The following is a 19441-nucleotide window of genomic DNA, read 5'->3' as shown; positions in this document are numbered from 1 at the left end:
AGGGTGAACGATGTGGGTGGCCATAACCGCACCTACCAGCAGGTGCGCAGACTTTGCACGGACTTGATACGACATGCAAAACAGCGTGCCACTGCAATCGCCAGGGAACCAAGTGAAACAGGTGGTGGGCCACCAACCCAGCCCCCACTCACACACACCAAGGAGCTACTGGCCAGTCTGGGGACACCCTCAGAACAGCATCCACACACACTAGCTGCCATCGTGGAAGTGGGTGTCTCCCAACCAATGAGCCTGGAGTTGCCTTGTAAGTCAGTACTGCACATATGGCTATTATATCCCATTTAGTTGCATGTGTCACTGTACATTATGTAAAGTAACAACATATGCAAGGTATGTGGACACACATGCTGCATTCTACAGTATGCTACCCTGTGTATGCACACATGTGCATACTATATGCTATTATACAGGCAAATGTGTTAACATGCACAGTGCACCCTGTGGTGGTCAGACAGTCAGGGATAATGTTCATACTGCTGTGTCACCCCTATGCAGGTACCTCTGGTGTGCCGCACAGACATGAGTCCGTTGCAGGTGAGACTGTCATCAGTATCAGGCATGTTAAAGCATAGATCTATTTTCCATGTGACCAGTTAACAGTTGCACACTTGATGTTTGTTCCAGTCATGATATACAGGTCGCATCACCCATCATTCACACAGGCCACCCATGTGCAATATATACAAATGAAATGATACACTGACTTGAAACCACAGTAGTTGTCATTGCTACATGTGTGGTCAGCTGTGCATACAACAGTGGAGGTGTTCTACAATGGAGGCATATGTAGTATGCAGTGGAACAACATGTGTGGTATGCAAACAGTACCACACAGTGAGTTGTGATATGGGCAGCCCACAGGTGTCACCATTGTGTTATATGCCCCTGCATTGGGTGCACACATTGTGATGTGCCATCTGACATGTCCCAGACACGTAGTGTTCTGGCTGCAATATTGTCACACTATCCCATGACCCATACCCCACATACCAAACATACAACCCGTTGTCTGCATAGCCCTGTGGATGGTGACATATCTGACATCTATGGGTGTATGTCATATGGGACAACACAGACGTGAGATGGCCATCACACACATTTGGTCAACACATGTGCACACATGGTCATGGGGGATGGCCAGAGACACATAGCCACACAGTAGATGTGATGTGTACACACCCTGTTGCACATTGTCCACACATGGTCCAATTATAGCCTTAGTTGACTGATTATACAGTTGATGTGGTACACTGGACATCCTAAAAGCCTGTGTACAGCTAGTGGAGGTGTCACTGACATCTACCATATAAGATCTGTTGAACATCACGACTGTGTCATAGCATGACAGTAGTCACCTGTACAGCTTCCACAGACATTGACACCACATCAGGCCACAGATACTGTACATTTCCCTTGCTGCTGTAGGACATCACCATTAGCTGTGCACCTCGTGTGTGTGGTACATCAATGTCATGTGGGAAGTGGTGAATTGACATGTCCACTATGTGTGGACATGACTGCCAGGCAGCTAAGACCCTGTAGTTGTTGTGCAGGGGTGTCATCTGTAGGTCCTCCACTGACCTGTCACTTGACACAGCATGGTTTGGTGTGTATACACCTCAGCATCATGGGTCACAATCCACAGTTATGTCATGGGTATGCATGCAGTTATGGCTATGCAACGTGTACATATTATGCATTGTCCAGCAATATAGATGCCTCATGATGCCATGCAATGGCACAGTGTCTGTATTTCACACTGTATAGCAATGTACATGGCTCACACTACCCTTCCATGCTCATGCACATTTGCTAAACATGTATTCTATCTGTAGGGCATACTGACAACACCGCAATGTGATGCCCATTATGATGCTGTACATATGTCAGGACACCATTGTGTCAGACATGTATGCATGTTAATGCACACATCAGCAGATTACATGTCAAGGTCACGTCAGCCATGTGTACTGTTATCCTGTTCTGGTCCACATGGTGTATCATGGGGATGCATGCATACTACCATGATTGTGTGAACTGCATGGCTACTGATATGACACCTGCTTGCTGTAGTGTGCACCCCAGGGAGGTATGCTTACTAACACTATTAATGTCTGAGCTGCATGCCCTCTGCCTTATCACAGGCATGCTGCATGCCATCTGTCAAATCACATGCATGGTGTGTCTGTGTGTGTGTGTGTGTGTGTGTGTGTGTGTGTGTGTGTGTGTGTGTGTGTGTGTGTGTGTGTGTGTGTGTGTGTGTGTGTGTGTGTGTGTGTGTGTGTGTGTGTGTGTGTGTGTCTGTGTGCATGCGTGTGTCTGTGTCTGTGTGTCTATTGTAATTTAGAGTCTTTCTTTGCATTCACAGGTGATGTAGGTGCGTTACCCTCCTGCGGTCCATCTGATGTTAGTGTCCCCCAGATACTAGCAGTGATGAACATATGCATGAGGTACAGGCAGGGTTGTCAGGGGCTGAATCTGTGCCAATGGTTGCCATCCCAGCTATGTCCCCCTCTTCCCCGCACACAGTTCTTCTGCCAACACATACCTCATCAACAGTGGCCATAGAGTAAGGACAGTCAGTGTCTGTTAGCGTGGAACAGGAACATGTGGTGGCTACAGAAGGTGCGTCTACACACCATGGTGTCAGTGGAATGACTGCAGATGTGCCACACAGGCATGTGGCCGGTGCTGCTCATAGGAGGACCTCTGGCAGACATGCACCTGCAGGACAGAGCGTAGCAGCTGGTATCACCAGACGCATGTTCCAGACTGTAATGGTGGCACAGGCACGTGCTGAACAGCAGAACAGAGAATGGCAGAGGCTGCAGAGGGCTGCTATCTGTACCCTAAATGACAACATCCAGGCATTGGCAAATGCTCAACAGCAGATTGCTGATGTTCTGCACAGGCGATTGGGTGACATGGTCGGAATCCTTGACCGTGGCATGGCAATCCGCGAGCGTGAGCTGTCTGTGCTGGAACATCTGGTAGGAGTGAGGCGTAGGCCACGTGGACGTAGGCCAGCTACACCACCTAGTGCTGGTCAACGTGAGTGTGCCACCTCACATGCCCGCTCCCATAGTGCTGGTAGCAGTAGCAGTGCAGCTAGTGCTGCACTGTCCACACCAGAACACAGCAGACCACGTGGACGTGGCCCTGGACATTCCCAGCAGGGACACGGTTCCAGTGGACATGTGTCGTCAGACAGTAGCCAAGCTGTACCTCTGCCTGGTAGTGCCCGTGCAACCCCTGGCAGGCACAGGTCATGTGGCCGTGGCCGGACACAGTGAACTGTACAACCTGGTATGTACAATCTGGAGCTGTCAATAATGCCACGTGTAGGCCTCACAAAAGGCAGAACTGTGTGCACACATACACGCACACAGCAAAGACATCTGTAGGGCACCACAACACCCACATGCATACTGAACAGACATGTCTAATCATATCACTGGCCCTTACCCACACACAAGATGTCATCCATTGGTGCAGCCTATGCCCCTAGCAAACATTATCACCCTGTGCATATGATGAAGCCTGTGCCGCATCCCTGTCATCCACACCATTGGTGCAGGACATGCTCAAATGGTCTGATGCACAGGGTGAACAGAATAGTGAGAAGTGTATATTACATTAGTTGTGTAAGAATAGTGAGAGAAGTGTATATTACATTATTTGTGTGTGAATAGTGAGAGACGTGTATATTACATTAGTTGTGTACTGTTGACATGCACCAGACATACCATGTAGTACAGTTTTAGCATGCATTGTTATATGTTCACAGTATGTGACTCGGTAACAACAGTAACAGCAAGTTGGTAATGATGCCCTGGTTCCCTCCTTATGGTCTACTTGCATGTGCCTACAGGTAGCACTGTTTGCAGTCTCCCATGTGTAACTGTGGAGTACTCACAGGCACATATGGCAATATCAGCATGCTATACGTAGCCTCAGCCTGACTGTTGGAAAGTCTAACATAACACAAATGTCCACACAAATACTGATCCAGAAGCATGTGGGCAGTTTAATAGGCTACAGTGGCTAGAGACGTGACATCCATACCAGGTCACATCACAGGTATGTTGACATGGTGCAGGGGTTGTACACAGTGGTCTGGCCAATGATAATGTTAGAGGCCACTTGATAGCATGAGGCCTCACTGTGTAGCAGTAATACCCTGTCACATTACAGGAACATGCTCACACTCACGGGGTCAACAACACTGTAATGCACACCCCATAGTGTTGAGGTGAGGACCCTTGCCTATGTGGTCATCACCGTCACAGTACTGTGAACCCACACGACGTGACACAGAGAAAGAACATGTACAGGTAGCCAGTGCGGCTGAGACCAATGGCATCAACAGGGTAGTGGACTGCATCACCATGAGGGGTTAGGGATCCTGTGTGTTCTGTATGGTAGCATACACCCTCACTCCATGCACCAGACAGCCATACATACCTACATACACACACACACTGTGGAGACCACAAATGTCATACACATATGGATAGCTGATGTGTGTGATACACATACCACACCTGCCTACATCATGCTTTCCACACTGCAGTATGTACAGATCTCTACAACAGTGTGCAGGGGTGTGTAACAATTGGGATGTATTCCCCACCATATGTGGCATATATGGTCACACAAGCAAACACACATGGCAGTACTGTGAATGATACACCTGCTATGTGATGATACATCTGACAGACATGCAGCAGTATTGGCCGCATTATGTGTGCCAACGCTACCTTCGGCAATTGTGCTGCTATATGCACATGGGAGGATGTAAATGTTACAAGTGTCAAGTGATGTACTGTCGGTGACACCTGACCGCTGTGTAGGTTTTATGTCTCCACCGTCAAGTAACGGTAACATAGCGTACTGTTTGCACATGTAATGTTAGGATGGTGTGACACACCTGTGAGCTGTCCCCGGCAAACATCCATCTACACAGGTGGATCACCACTTTATGTACACACATCCATCCATACCTGCTGTACATCCTACCGTACTGTCAGTATGTCACCATATACAGGTGTCAGTGATGGGGCTGCATTGCAACTGCATGTTGTAGTTAGGCACAGATTAGTTACTTACATCAGCTACTGCATATGCATGGTAGCTGCATGCACACTACAGATTGTACATGTGTGTTGGTCCTACATGCCTGTCATGTAGCCATGTTTGTATGCATTGCAATTGGTGGACATGTGTTGACATACATAACACATGGACTGTTATATGATATGATGGGTGTCATGGGTAACTAGTACAGAGGGAATGTGTCCTCGGTCAACATTGCTGCCTCATGTACTATTAGCATTCAACAGCCGTGGACCCACCTTCCATTTGCATGCGTATGATTGCTGTAGCCACTTGTCTGCACGGAGGACAGCAAAAGCTATGCTATGTACATATGTGTTGTGTGTGTGGTCCATGCACATATCCACTGCACTTACATGTATGACATAGCCTAACATGTGTGTTCATTGGTGTACAGTGACAGTCATCTGTCACAGCTGTGTAAGACCCAGGGCCCCAGGTATGTGTAGAGCTGACCTGGTTATGTACAGTGGTATCATTGCAATGCATAACACATGATGGAACTCTGTTGGTACACGTGTAGTCTGCACAGTTGCTGTAGACCTATGTACAGTGCACTGGTCATGAGTCACACGGTGTTGTGTTAATGTATGGCTGTGTATTGCTGGTCCAATGACATGGTGATGTCGGAGGGCTACATTGTAGATTGTGGTGAGTACCTCTGTGATATGCATCTGAGACATCTGTGATAGCTCCTGAGTGTGTACTGTTCAATACATGTGAGTGGCCTTCATGTACGTGGGGACAGTAATACCATACTGTGCCCTTCCGTGTTTAGAATCCGTGTGCATGCAAGACGGACCTTTGCAACTGCTAAGTGTGTGAGCATGCCCAGTACGCCATTGTGTAGATGGACACACAGTACATTCCAAACTGCGCCCTTCCATGTTTAGAATCCGTGTGCATGCATGCAAGATGGCCCTTTGCAACTGCTAAGTGTGTGAGCATGCCCAGTATACCGTTGTGTAGATGGACACACAGTATATTCCAAATTGCGCACTTCCATGTTTAGAATCCGTGTGCATGCAAGACGGCCCTTTGCAACTGCTAAGTGTGTGAGCATGCCCAGTACGCCGTTGTGTAGATGGACACACAGTACTTTCCAAACAGATGTGTGATACTAAGCATGTGGGCATGGCCATTGACATCCTGTATAGCGATGGTGGTCATCCAGGCAACAGGAGTCCATTTTCAATGTCATGATAGATGCCTACATTGAACACACTGGTTGCTGTCTTGAAGGGTGTACTGTCTGTGGCGCGTCCCATATCTATGTAGTGTTGTTGTAGTGCTCCATAGATATTTGGTTGCCCTGATCACACCACTGCCGTGTGTTTGTCTATGTCTACCTTGGGACAGTAATATGCTTTCAGACTGCTCACTCTCTATACATTCCCTATCGGCGTCCTTGCCTTTGCAGATGATGTCACCCACCTAGAAGTATGCCTCTGGGAGTGCTGTGTTCAGTAATCTTGGTAGCGCGTTCTGTAAATGTGTCATGCTGTAGTGTGCTAGGGTAGTTAGGTGTATGTTCGACTCCCAGCCCTGCCAAGTGTGTGTGTGTGTGTGTGTGTGTGTGTGTGTGTGTGTGTGTGTGTGTGTGTGTGTGTGTGTTTGTGTGCATGCTCCCATCCGCCTGGGGACTCAGTCTTGCTTTTAGACACCGCACACCACAGCAGTTTGCTACCGACGTCTTTGCCTTTGCGGATGATGTCACCCACCAAGAAGTATGCCTCTGGGAGTGCTGTGTTCAGTAATCTCGGTAGCGCACTCTGTAAATGCATCATGCTGTAGTGTGTTAGGGTAGTTAGGTGTATGTTTGACTCCCAGCCCTGCCAAGTGTGTGTGTGTGTGTGTGTGTGTGTGTGTGTGTGTGTGTGTGTGTGTGTGTGTGTGTGTGTGTGTGTGTGTGTGTGTGTGTGTGTTTGCGCGCATGCTCAGATCTGCCTGGGGACTCAGTCTTGCTTTTAGACACCGCACACCACAGCAGTTTGCTACCGACGTCTTTGCCTTTGTGGATGATGTCACCCACCTAGAAGTATGCCTCTGTGAGTGCTGTGTTCAATAATCTCGGTAGCGCGTTCTGCAAATGCATCATGCTGTAGTGTGTTAGGGTAGTTAGGTGTATGTTCGACTCCCAGCCCTGCCAAGTGTGTGTGTGTGTGTGTGTGTGTGTGTGTGTGTGTGTGTGTGTGTGTGTGTGTATGTGTGTGTGGGTGTGTTTCCAGCTGCACGACAACAGTACATTGCTTTGACAGTATTCACTCTCCATAACATCCATGCGGCGTCTTTGCCTTTGATGCTGCTGTCTGCAGGCTAGATGTGTGCCTGTGTGAATCATGTGATCCACTGATCACGGTAGCGTGTTTTGTAACTGTGTAATGCTGTCATGTGGTACAGTACTTACGTTTATGTTCTGCTCTGAACCCTGCCACGTGTGTGTGTGTGTGTGTGTGTGTGTGTGTGTGTGTGTGTGTGTATGTATCTATCTACATATATATATATATATATATATATATATATATATATATATATATATATATATATATATATATATATATATATAGAGAGAGAGATATGTATATAGCTATGTATATATATATATATATATATATATATATATATATATATATATATATATATATATATATTGTATTTAGATATGTATGTTGGGATTATCACTCTTGACTGTGCTGCATTATCTGTACGTGATCACCTTGAATGTATGTACATCTGCTATGGCTCTGTGATAGTGCACATACTGTGTGCTGTAGTGATCGTGGGTTTACATGTGTAGTGACCGATTATTGTGTTGCTGGGTATTACACGGGCATTGGAAACAATGTTAATGCAGCACCTTTGAGTGGTCGTATGCAGATCTCGGAAACAGTCAGCGGTGGTTATTACATTGGAGTGTGAGTGTGGCTCATATCTGTCTGTAGTAACTGTCAAGTCTACGCACCCCAGGTTAACATTACAGATGCACGTTTATCCACAGGTTGTGGTACAGATCCCAGGACTGTATGTGTAGACATTGACAGGTGCAGGACTGGGTTGTGTTGGATGCATGGAGGGGTGTCCATGGCCAGTAATGGGGATCTCTACAGCCTGGCAGGTACGGTCTGTGACTGTCCCACAACCTCCTGTATATGGCTGACACATGCTGTACCTGTGTATATGCAGACACACACACTTACCACAAACAGCTATGGCTATCACATACACACACCCATTGCACCACCATTGGGCCATGCAATAACCATTGTCCTTCACACACACACACACACACACACACACACACACCTATTTGTACATTGGATGGCTCTATGACAGCTCTGGACATGTTAACACCACACCCTGTGCATATGATGTCACCTGTGCAACCACCTGTGATGTGTAACATTGATGCAGGATCTGACTAACCTGGTGCTGCTGCACACAGTGGCTTTTTTCCACTGTATTGATGTTAGCATTCTGTTAACACACAGTGTGTTACTTCCAGGTGTACTTCAGCAGGCATGATGCATTGCAGCTATGACCATCACTGTAGCATAGTTTACAGCACTGTTACCTCTGATGATGTAGTCTCCATCCATGTGCCATTTCACTGATATGTGTAGTATTGGCAGCATGTGTGTCTGTGTGTGCAGTACGTGTGTGATGTGTGTAGTACACATGTATACCTGCTTACAAATGCATACACGACATTACATGGGCTTCACCATTCGTACACTAGCTTACTCGTTCTTCCACATGCATGCACACATACTTACTCAGGCTTACTGGTGCGCACGGGCGCAGACACTCTGTGGGCAGGTTTGCAGGTCACATCGGTGGTATCCATGGCGTACGCCGTCAGTCTCCTGACATTCCCTGGGATAGCTCATGACACGCCTCTTCCACTGAGTACATGTGACACTGCTCCGGTGAGGTTACACTGTTTTGTACATACACACTCCTGTTGTCACCTATCTTCTACTCTAATAGTCCCCTTAACCTACACTACACTGTAGAGGCTTGGCCCATATGGCATGACATGTTGTGATTCACTATCCTCAGCCTCACTTGCCTCACATTGCCTACAAATGCTTCGTTACATCTCTGATAGAGTGCTTCCACACATAGGTACCATTACGCAGTAGCCATGTTGTCTCTGGCTTGCCATTCATCTACATGGTGTGCTAACATCTAACTAAACCTACATTTTGTATGTATATTATCCATATGTCTTCTGTTGAAGCGCAGCGTGTTCTTGTGGCGCTGTGCTACACTTCCACACCAGGGATCGGGGGAGGACAACTATTGGTTCATTGATATCCAATGGAGAAAGCCGCCACTGGCCTTGGACTTGGATATTGGCATGCTTCTTCGACTGTATTCATACTGTATTTGCAGCTGTCATTGCTCTGTTTAGCCAGGTGCAAAACGTTAGTCGCATAACATCCGGGTACATTTCTGCACATAACTCTGGTCTTGCACGGACAGCTTACTGTTTCATGTATCGCGTAGTTACGTAGGGATACCACCTGTCCCACTTTGCGAGGGACAGTCCCTCTTTGGGCAGTTGTGTCCTGCAAAATATTGTGAGAAAATGGCAAATGTCCTGAGATTTTAGGACAAACGTATTTTCTATATTGTATTTATTAGTTGCATAAAACAGTTATTCTGTATCTGAAACACCTAAATGTTATATGAAACAGAATAAGGAACAAAAATGCTACAAGAATAAACTTTTATTCAGGCAAACAACTGAAGTTCTGTCCTTTGTACTGGCCGTGGGTATGTTTTGCCCTGCAAAATCTGATATTTGGAGCACAAATGTCCCACTTTGGCCATTTGGAAAGTTGGCAACCCTATAATTACATCATTTGCATAGCTTACTTATACAAATGGGGTATGTTGCAAATCCCAACATTGTCCGTGCAATGTTCGTGTTACGGGCAGTCTTGCACACCCCTGCGGGTGTTTGCTGAATAGCCTGGCAGTCATCTTTCCTTGCTGTACTCTCACTCAATCCATAAATGCCGAAGGCGTCGTGTATCATGGCCTAGGCTTTGCTGTGTGCTATGTCTATTTGTGGTGTATGCATGGCTGTGGGTATGTCTCACTGTCATCATTGGTAAAGGTGACACCCTATAGGTACTTCCTGTAGACTGCTGTGTCATTTGACATGTCAGCACATACCTGCGGATGAACTTCCTACTGCAGCGCTTTTCATACCTTCTGCGTTATCTTGCGGCTGATAATGCTGTTTCCTCAGACATGTATATGCTTCTGATCATATCTATCAACCACCTAGTGCAAAACATCTGTACAAAGCCTAACATGATGGGGGGTCAGATAGGGGCAGATTCTACATATTGCTCTTACAAACGTAGATAGTTGGCAGTATTATAGGTTTTGCATTAGTATGCCCTTTCTGAGGGATTTGGGGTCTTAAACACATATGTTTATCATTATTTAATGATGTCAGTTCTCAGGTATTTGGCATACAAGTACACATACCTCTCAACCTCCGACAGCAGGAAATTTGGACAAAGCCATAACTAAAAGTAGGGCAAAAGCCCAAAAGTAGGGCCAATTTTTAAATATTGCTCTTACAAACTTAAAAAGTTGGTAGAATAACAGGTTTTGCATTAGTGTGAATTTTCTGAAGGGTATGAAGTCTGAAACTCAAATGTCTCTCATTATTTTCTAAACTTCAGTCTTTAATGATTTGCACTAATTTGCCAGAAAACCACAATTTTATGAAAAATGTACCAAATATATGAGGCACAACTCTGGACATTCTGCACAAATCTGTACAGTTGAGAGGTATGCAGGTACAGATTGTGAGAGGAACACACCACACATATGAGGCATACATCTGCACATTCGTACAGTTACGCCAATACACACAATACATGGCACCATCACAGGCCAGTTATCATTACATTCCTGTTGCTGAACACACCCACCCACTGGGTTATATTCCTCATACAGGCCAACAGGTGCTTATCCACAGTACTTATTCCATCATGTACCTTATGTGTAGGCCGGTATTTGCGCTTTCCGTCAGTGGCAGAGCTCAAGTACGAGTATGGTGGACTGGACACTGTATCGGTGACACTGCATGACACCCTGAGGGACACATGTTGTTTGAGTCTATTAACCTTCCACATTGACTTTCACAGGCCATACGTTGTAATTCACATTTGTGGACAAACATGCTTATTAGTTGTACATGTTTTGTCATTTGTCCTGACGTCTTACTTCTCACCTGTCCACCTAGGATCACTAGTTCTGTACATTTCATTAGGACAGGTTACCTTCATACCTCTCACCTGTACACATTATGGGTATACGCCCTGGGGTTTGACCTATGATTCTGTTACATTTGTCATGATAATGTGCCTTTCTGATAGATTGCTGGCAAGCCATGACGGATCAGCGGTTAGGTAATCATGACTGACATTTCTATTTCATGATTACTAACTCTCATAACATTCGTATTCCTGACTATGCAATTATTCTATCAACTGACTTTGTCTGAGGTATATTTAATATAGTCCCTATTTGTCTGTTGTGTACTATGCCTTAGTCCAGCTGTCTTATTCTGACATTCTGGCAGGTATGGTTACCATCTTGGTCATATGCGTGTCCATCCATGATAATCACCTACATGACACTGATATTGTCATCCCCCAATGGTTTACACAATATCCCGTGGGTGGGTTGCACCTTTTTGGTGAATATAGGCGTTTACTATACCCACATAGGTATATTGATCACTCCCATGGGGCGTACCTAATAGATCTGTGCCAACCAGCACCTTGGCCCAATTCTGCATACACATGATTCCCATACCTGACACACCTCCACAGTACACATTAGACATGTTTAATGTGAGTGATAATAAAGTGTGAGGACACTTCTGAGCACTCCCCACTCTGCAGATATCAGCTCGTATGTCATACATTCAATCGACCCATGTGTTATTACCCTTGCACCTGCTACTGTTGCATGTACAGCTATATTGTAGTTGCAGCTGTGACGTCTTTAGCATCAATGACGGTTCGCACTTCATATGGATCAATTTTTGGGGTCCTGCAAAGGACACCTATATTCATGTTTATCGTGTAGAACTTGCAGGCCCTGTCACACTGGTACTTTCTGGGAAATGGTTTGGAAACCATCGGTGTATTCTCCTTTCATGCATGTCTGTCTGTCTATCCATATTAGCTATACCGTGACCTATTTATGCACATGTGTTATATGTACAGGGACATATGTTTGGTGTGTATATATCTTTTCATGTATCGTGTGTGTATAGATATATATATCTGTACATATATACATATGTCTGTACATTCCTCATCTCGTAATTTGCTTTGGATTATGTCTGTGGATATATGTGTATATATATCTCCATATCATACCCTTTCAACTGTACAGATTTCCGCTGCATGTACAGCTGTTTGCCTCTTATCTTTGCTCCATTTTTCATAACCTTGTGTCTATCTGGCAAGTTAGTGGCATATCATTAAAGACTGACGTTGGTAAATAATGACAAACATTTCAGGTTACGACTTCATACCCTTCAGAGAATCCATGCTAGTGACAAACCTGTTATTCTATCCACTTTCTATGTTTGTTAGGCAATATCTGGGGATTGTCCCTATTTGTACCAGTTGTTGTCATGGCTTTGTCCAGTTTCGTACTTTACGGGTTTAACAGGTATGAGCCATGTACATGGAACGTGGGGAAAACACCATTCGTTTTCTATTCTGTGAGCAGATTACACACGCGCAGGCGCACTTGTATATCCTTATTGTGGGTTACATATGTTTCATAGATAATTGTGCTTCCGTGAACTTTCATAATTCTGACCGTAACAGTTACATATCTGTATTCCAGTTTACGGACTACTGCGAAACACATATTCACCTTTACTTATTTAAATGTGTGTACTGCACAAACGCTTTAATTACACTTTCAAGTTATATGTGCAGTGGTCCTAGGTCAACCGGGACTGCATTCACGTTGGCCAGATACCGGAGCCACTATTCTATTGGTGTTCTCCCTCATTGATATGCATACCCATAGTACTTAGCTACATCAACATACGCCTCACCGCTTCACCTACGACACAGGCATCCATTCTCCTGCTGGGAAAAAGGCGGTACTACATAGGTTCATAGGTTCATAGGTTCATACTAGGCTATCTGCCCAAGGGCATTTACAAGCCTAGCCCATAGTTTTGTGGCTTACGCCACCCCTTTAGTATGGGGAACTATACCCATTATTTTGCTGTGCCTCTGTCGAGCAGTGACACTGAGGTAATCCCTGGGGTATATCTGCGATCTCCCATCCATTGGTCAAGATTTCTCTTGAACAAGGCCAGCGAGGTGCTCTGCCTCACATATACCGGGATTTTTTTCCACAGCATAGGAGTCTTTGGGTGATGAATCTATCCCTCCAGCACGCCCTATTAATAGCCGTCGAGGTTTAAGTCTCCGCCTTGTGGCTCTGATGGATCTAGATTTTTGAGGTGAAGCATATTCATCAAATCTGGGTTTGACATGGCCTTGTATGTTAGGCAAAGGTCACCTCTGAGCAAGCGTGCGACTGAGTAGAGCTGGAGTTCTTTCAGTCGGGCAGCATAGGACAGATTTTTGAGACCCTTTATCCTTTTGGTGAGGAACTTTTGTGGCCTCTCCAGCTGCTGCAAGTGTCGGGTCAGATACATTCTGAATGGGGCATTGTACTCAATCATTGGTCTGATGAGTGATGAGTAGAGGAGACAATGACCTCCCTTGATCTAGATGAGAATCCCTTCATGATAAGGTGGGCAATGTAGAAGGTCTTCCTAACTACTTTAGCTACATGGGTGTCGAATGACAGACTACTATCAACCTGGGTCCCCAGGTCCCTGATAACTTCTTCTGTGCTCAGTGGATTGCCACCTATTTGGTAGCTAGGGGTAACCTTGTTTTTCGAAGGGTATGACTATGCATTTTTGGCATTTAACTTTAGGCCATGGCTCTGGCACCAGTTATCCGTTCTGTGAGACCCTTCTGAAGGATATCTGTGTCAGCTTTGCTTTGTAGTACTTGGCCTAGTTTGCCGTTATCTGCAAACTTTGTCAGCCATAACCCTCCTGTGTTTGCTTGTCGGAGAAGTAGATGCCAAACAAGAGTGGGCCTAGGACTGAGCCCTGTGGGACACCACTTGTGACAGGCTTTGAGTCTGACATGGCGCCAGCAACTCTGACCCTGTGGGTTCTGTCACTCAGCCAGTTTGCAACCCATCTTGTGATGTATGGGTTAATATTTAAGCTGATGAGTTTTTCAATGATACCCGAGTGGGATATTGTATCAAGGCCTTCGCCAGATCGAGGTAGGCTGTATGGACTGCCTTTCCTCATCAATGGCTTTGGTGACTGTTTCAAAAGTCAACCAAGTTTAAAAGGCATGATCTGCCTTTGACAAAGCCAAACTGGGTTGGATCCAAAGTCTGCAAATTCCCTATGTCTTTATTTATGAGGTCCATTATGATCCTCTCCATGGCTTTGCAGATAAGGCTTGTCAAGCTAATGGGCGGTAATTTCCAGGGTCGGTGGAGGCACCGCCTTTGTGAAGTGGGACCACAGTTGCAGTGCGCCACTCCTGGGTACGTATCCAGAGGTAAGGCTCTGATTAAACAGCTGTCCTAGCTGTGGGTTTAATTCTCATTGAGTTCGTGGAGCACACAGCCGGGGACACCATCAGGTCCCATGGATGCTGTGTTTTTGCTTTGGAGAGAGCAGTTCTCACTTGGGCGTTGGAGATGTTTGGGGGCTGCAATCATTTGGTATAGATATCTCTCCTTTGGGGAGGGGGAGTTTGCACTGAACCTGTCAGCCAGTATGTTGGCAATGTCCGTAGGATCAGTAATCTTCACATCATTTTGAACTAGTTCTGAGCATATCTGGGAGTTTCCTCCCAGGTTTCTAACATAGCTAAAGAAGGCCTTATGATTGTCTTTTGAGTCTTTAGCTATTTTTCTCAAAATTTGCTTTGGATGATTTTATGAGAGCTCTTAGTTTTTACTTATAGTGATCAAGGGTGTCTTACCTTTTAAGGATTTTGCTCTATCTTGTAGTAGCTTCCTCCTTTTGTTGTAGAGTTTGTTTATGGCTGGGGTCCACTAGACTGGACGCTTGCCTTTGGTACAGAGAGTCTTTGTTTTGCTTGGGATTGCCTTATCCATGCAGTCCTGCAGGTGCTGGTAGAAGGCATTTGTAAGTGATTCAGCGGCATGTGTACTGTTTCGCCGGCTCGGGGCCTTAAAGGAGACCACACTAGTCTTTAGAAGTGTGAAGTCGGCTTTCGAGAAGTTCTTTACTGTGGTCTTTTTTATTTCAGGTGGGGGTGGGATGAGGACCTCCAGCGAGATTAGTTTGTGATCTGAATTTACCAGTGAGGGGTATACTTCCGGTGTTGAACATTGTGCTCCCATGTTCGTGATGATGAGGTCAAGTATGTTATCTCCTCTTGTGGGGATGGTAACTAGTTCTTCCATGGCATTTGAGTTTATGAATTCCAGGAACTTTTGGGCTAGGGTGTTTGGGCTTGAGTAGTGTTCCCAGTCTATATTAGGGTAGTTGAAGTCACCTAGTATGATGGTGTTTGGTGATACATTTATCCCCTCTAGTGTTTTCAGGAAGGCCATGTGAGGTTCCTGAGTTTGTGAGGGTGGCCTGTAACATGCTACAATTTGCAGAGCAGTCTTGCCTATGGTTAATTGCACCTGGATGGTCTCCATTGCATCGTGCGTTGCAACCAGTCTTGAGGTGTGGGAGTCCTTGATGAATATGGATACACCCCCTCCTTTCTTGGTATTGTCCGGATTTTACACATTCCCTATTGCCTACTGCTGTGGACTCCGGCTGCAATGTTAATCACTCCGAGGGTATGCAGAACACCAAGGCATATAGTCCAGCCACATACAGGTCTTTGATTGTCAGGGTGTTCATGTAGTGATCTGGGTTTAGGCTTGTCCCCCTGGTGAACGGAACTTCCCTGGCCGAAGTCAAATGTCAGACGAAGCATATGGACAGGGCTTATCTCCCTATTTTGAAGTTTTACCTGTGTTTATAGACACAGGTGTTTGGGCACCTGTCAGCAGCTAATTTTGTTGACATTACATATAATGGGTGGGTTTGTTACAGTCCATACTTCACGGTGAGGGGTGTTCCCATTCACATTTGACTATTACCTGTATACAGTCATACAGGGATTATTATTTTTGGACATGAATTGACTACAGGTATGCGGTTGTACATTACACAAGTGTGAAGGGCTGTTCCTGTAAATATGTACGGACCATACCTCTCAACCTCTTAGAGCACTGAACCTGCACAAAACCTACACGATGGGGGGACAATTAGGGACACATTTTAACGATTGCTCTTACAAGCTTACAACGTTGATAGAATGCTAGGTCTTGTATTAGCATAACTTTTCTGCAGGTTGTGGAGTCTTATACTCAGGATATTTCTCATTATTTACTGACATCAATCCTCAGCTATTTACCACACTGGTGCAGATTGTCGGAGGCACACACCAACACTATGGGGTGAACCTGTGGTCATTCTTAGGGTTGCCACCTTTTCGACTGCCCAAAGTGGGACATGTTCTGTAGAGATGTCAGATTTTCCAGGACAAAACATACCTACAGCCGTGCATAGTACTGAACTTTAACCTTTGTTGTACATATAATAGCTTATTCTAGTAACATTTGAATTGCTTATGCTACTTCACATAACATATTGAGGATTCATATATAAGATAACCATTTTATGCGACTATTAAAGTCAATTAGAAAATAAACTCTCAGGACATTTGCTATGTCTTGATTTTTTTCACAGGACACAACTGCCTACAGAGGGATTGTTACTCGCAAAGTTGGTCAGGTGGTGACCCAAGTCATTCTGCAAATATCCGGACAGTTGAGTGGTATGGCACGGACCTCTGTAATACGCTGTTGTGTTCTGGCACAGCAGTAGCTTAGCATTAAAGACTGCAGTCGGAACGTGCTGACAGACAGTTGGGTTTCAGACTTCATACTCCAGACATTAATGCCAATGTGCAAACTGTTATTCTATCAAATTCTGTTTCTAAGAGATATGTTTACAGATTGTCCCTGAGTTTGGACCTTTGTCTCACTTATATTCACGGCTCTGTCCAGATATCTTGCTCACACAGGTTGACAGGTATGGTCAGTCACGACTGCACACAGTCAGTGTCCCTCACACTTGATCAGGGTTGACCTGTTTACATAGTGTCTTCCTCGCCCTCATGCCGTTTTCCACTTTGCAAATGTGTGCATTATATTCTCCCTCGTATTCGTGTCTGGACACGTGCGTCATGGGAAGGTATTTTATCCTGGGTGGTAGGTTATGCATGCCCACTTAGGGCTGTACAATGTCATGGACCTCCACTGCATGTTCTGACTTGTGTCCAGATATCTACTGGATTGGACATCATGTCGTCATACCCATTCTACTATTTACACAAGTTGGTCATCCCGTGAGGGATATCACAAAAATTGGTCAAGATGAAAACAAGTTAGATACTGAAGATTTTTGTGGCTTCACGAAAACGTGCAGGGGGGTTTACCTGCAGGGGATACATGGTTTGCAATCCTGACACTGCCTAGGGTGACAGTACCAACTACATATGCGTAGGGGTCACTGTGTGTAGCTGTTTCTGTAACAAACCAGTGGACTAAATACGGCTGGATTTGGTGGACGTTCTGGTATGGTGGCAGGTTGTGTGTTGTGGAGGGTATGCTGGGTAGGCTATTATGCATCCAGGTGTGTTGCGTTTGTTATGGCCAGTTCCATCAGGACCCATCTGTGGGTATGTGATGGTGCCGTATCTATACATTTGTCTCGCATATTTCCATATTCACATGTTTGTGGGATTGTGTTCTACACTATGGCCTGTCTGCTTGTCTTGCAGCTGTTTCTACATGAGGTTGTGTTTTTTCCACTTCACCCGCTGCCCCCTCATACACCTCCGGTTCACCTTTTCTGCATACAACACAAGTATCACCTTTGAGGAATTTACCATTAAACACACACCCCTCACACGCGAATTACTCACACCCCATAGAGCACTACTTTGGTTGTTGGCCCATGACACGGCCAGAGTTACACATTGACTACCCTACATGTGTCGGGTACCTTTATGGTTGTGTGGACTACCCTGCCATGTTTGCTGTCCACATGATATACCTCACGCACATAGGTACACACCCTTACTTCACTTGCATTACTTGGCTGGTGTATCCGGGTACTACCCGTTCGACTGTGTGACATACACTTTCAGATTATACAGCTGCCTTCTGGATTTTGCCAGCCTGTTCTACTCATTGGTAGAATGGCACCTTTTCCTATCTCCAAGCTATTCCTTACACATGTCCAACTGTTGTGGACATTGCCTCCCCACAATCAATGGTTGTGTTTCCACCTTTTCAATTGTCCACAGTGTGACATAGGGTTACCACCTGTCCCACTTTGCGAGGGACAGTCCCTCTTTGGGCAGTTGTGTCCTGACATGTAATTGTCAACATGGCAATTGTCCTGAGATTTTAGGACAAACATATTTCTTATATTTTATGTGATAGTTGCATTGAACAGTTAATTCTGTATCTAAAATACCTGACTGTTATGAGAAACAGACTAAGCAACTAAAATGCTACAGGAATACACTTTTCTGTAGGCAAAACAGTTATGTTCTGTCCTTTATACTGGCCGTGGGTATGTGTCGGCCTGTACAGTCTGATGTCTGTACCAAACATGTCCCACTTTGGCCATTTGTGAGGGTGGCAACCCTACTGTGACAGTTATGTGAACACAGCATATTTTACAGGCCGACACATACCCACGGTCAGTTCGGCAGATAGAACTTACAATTCTTGCCTATATCTAAGCTTATTTTTGTAGCATTTTGGTATCTTATTCTGTTTGTTATGACATTTATGTATTATACATCCAGTGAAATATGTTTAATGCAACTATTGCATGACGTCTACGGAGGAATTATGCCCTATATTCTCTAGACATTTTCCAGTTTTACATGTTTGTGTCAGGACACATCTGCCCACAGAGGGACTGTCGCTTGCAAAGTGGGACAGGTGGTAATATTGGTCGACGGTACAGATCATACTGTTCCTTTTGGCCTACATGTGTCCGTGTTGTTATGGCTCGTTTATATGCTCCTTCTGTTTCGTTTACATGCATATGCTATTTCCTATCACATTTGGTATGTGAAATACG

Source organism: Protopterus annectens, chromosome 1.part0 (assembly GCF_019279795.1).
Source record: "Protopterus annectens isolate FY-2018-M chromosome 1.part0, PAN1.0, whole genome shotgun sequence".
In the NCBI taxonomy this organism is placed as follows: Eukaryota; Metazoa; Chordata; order Ceratodontiformes; family Protopteridae; genus Protopterus; species Protopterus annectens.
The sequence above is the reverse complement of the archived record's forward strand: the minus strand, read 5'-3'. Positions refer to the sequence as shown.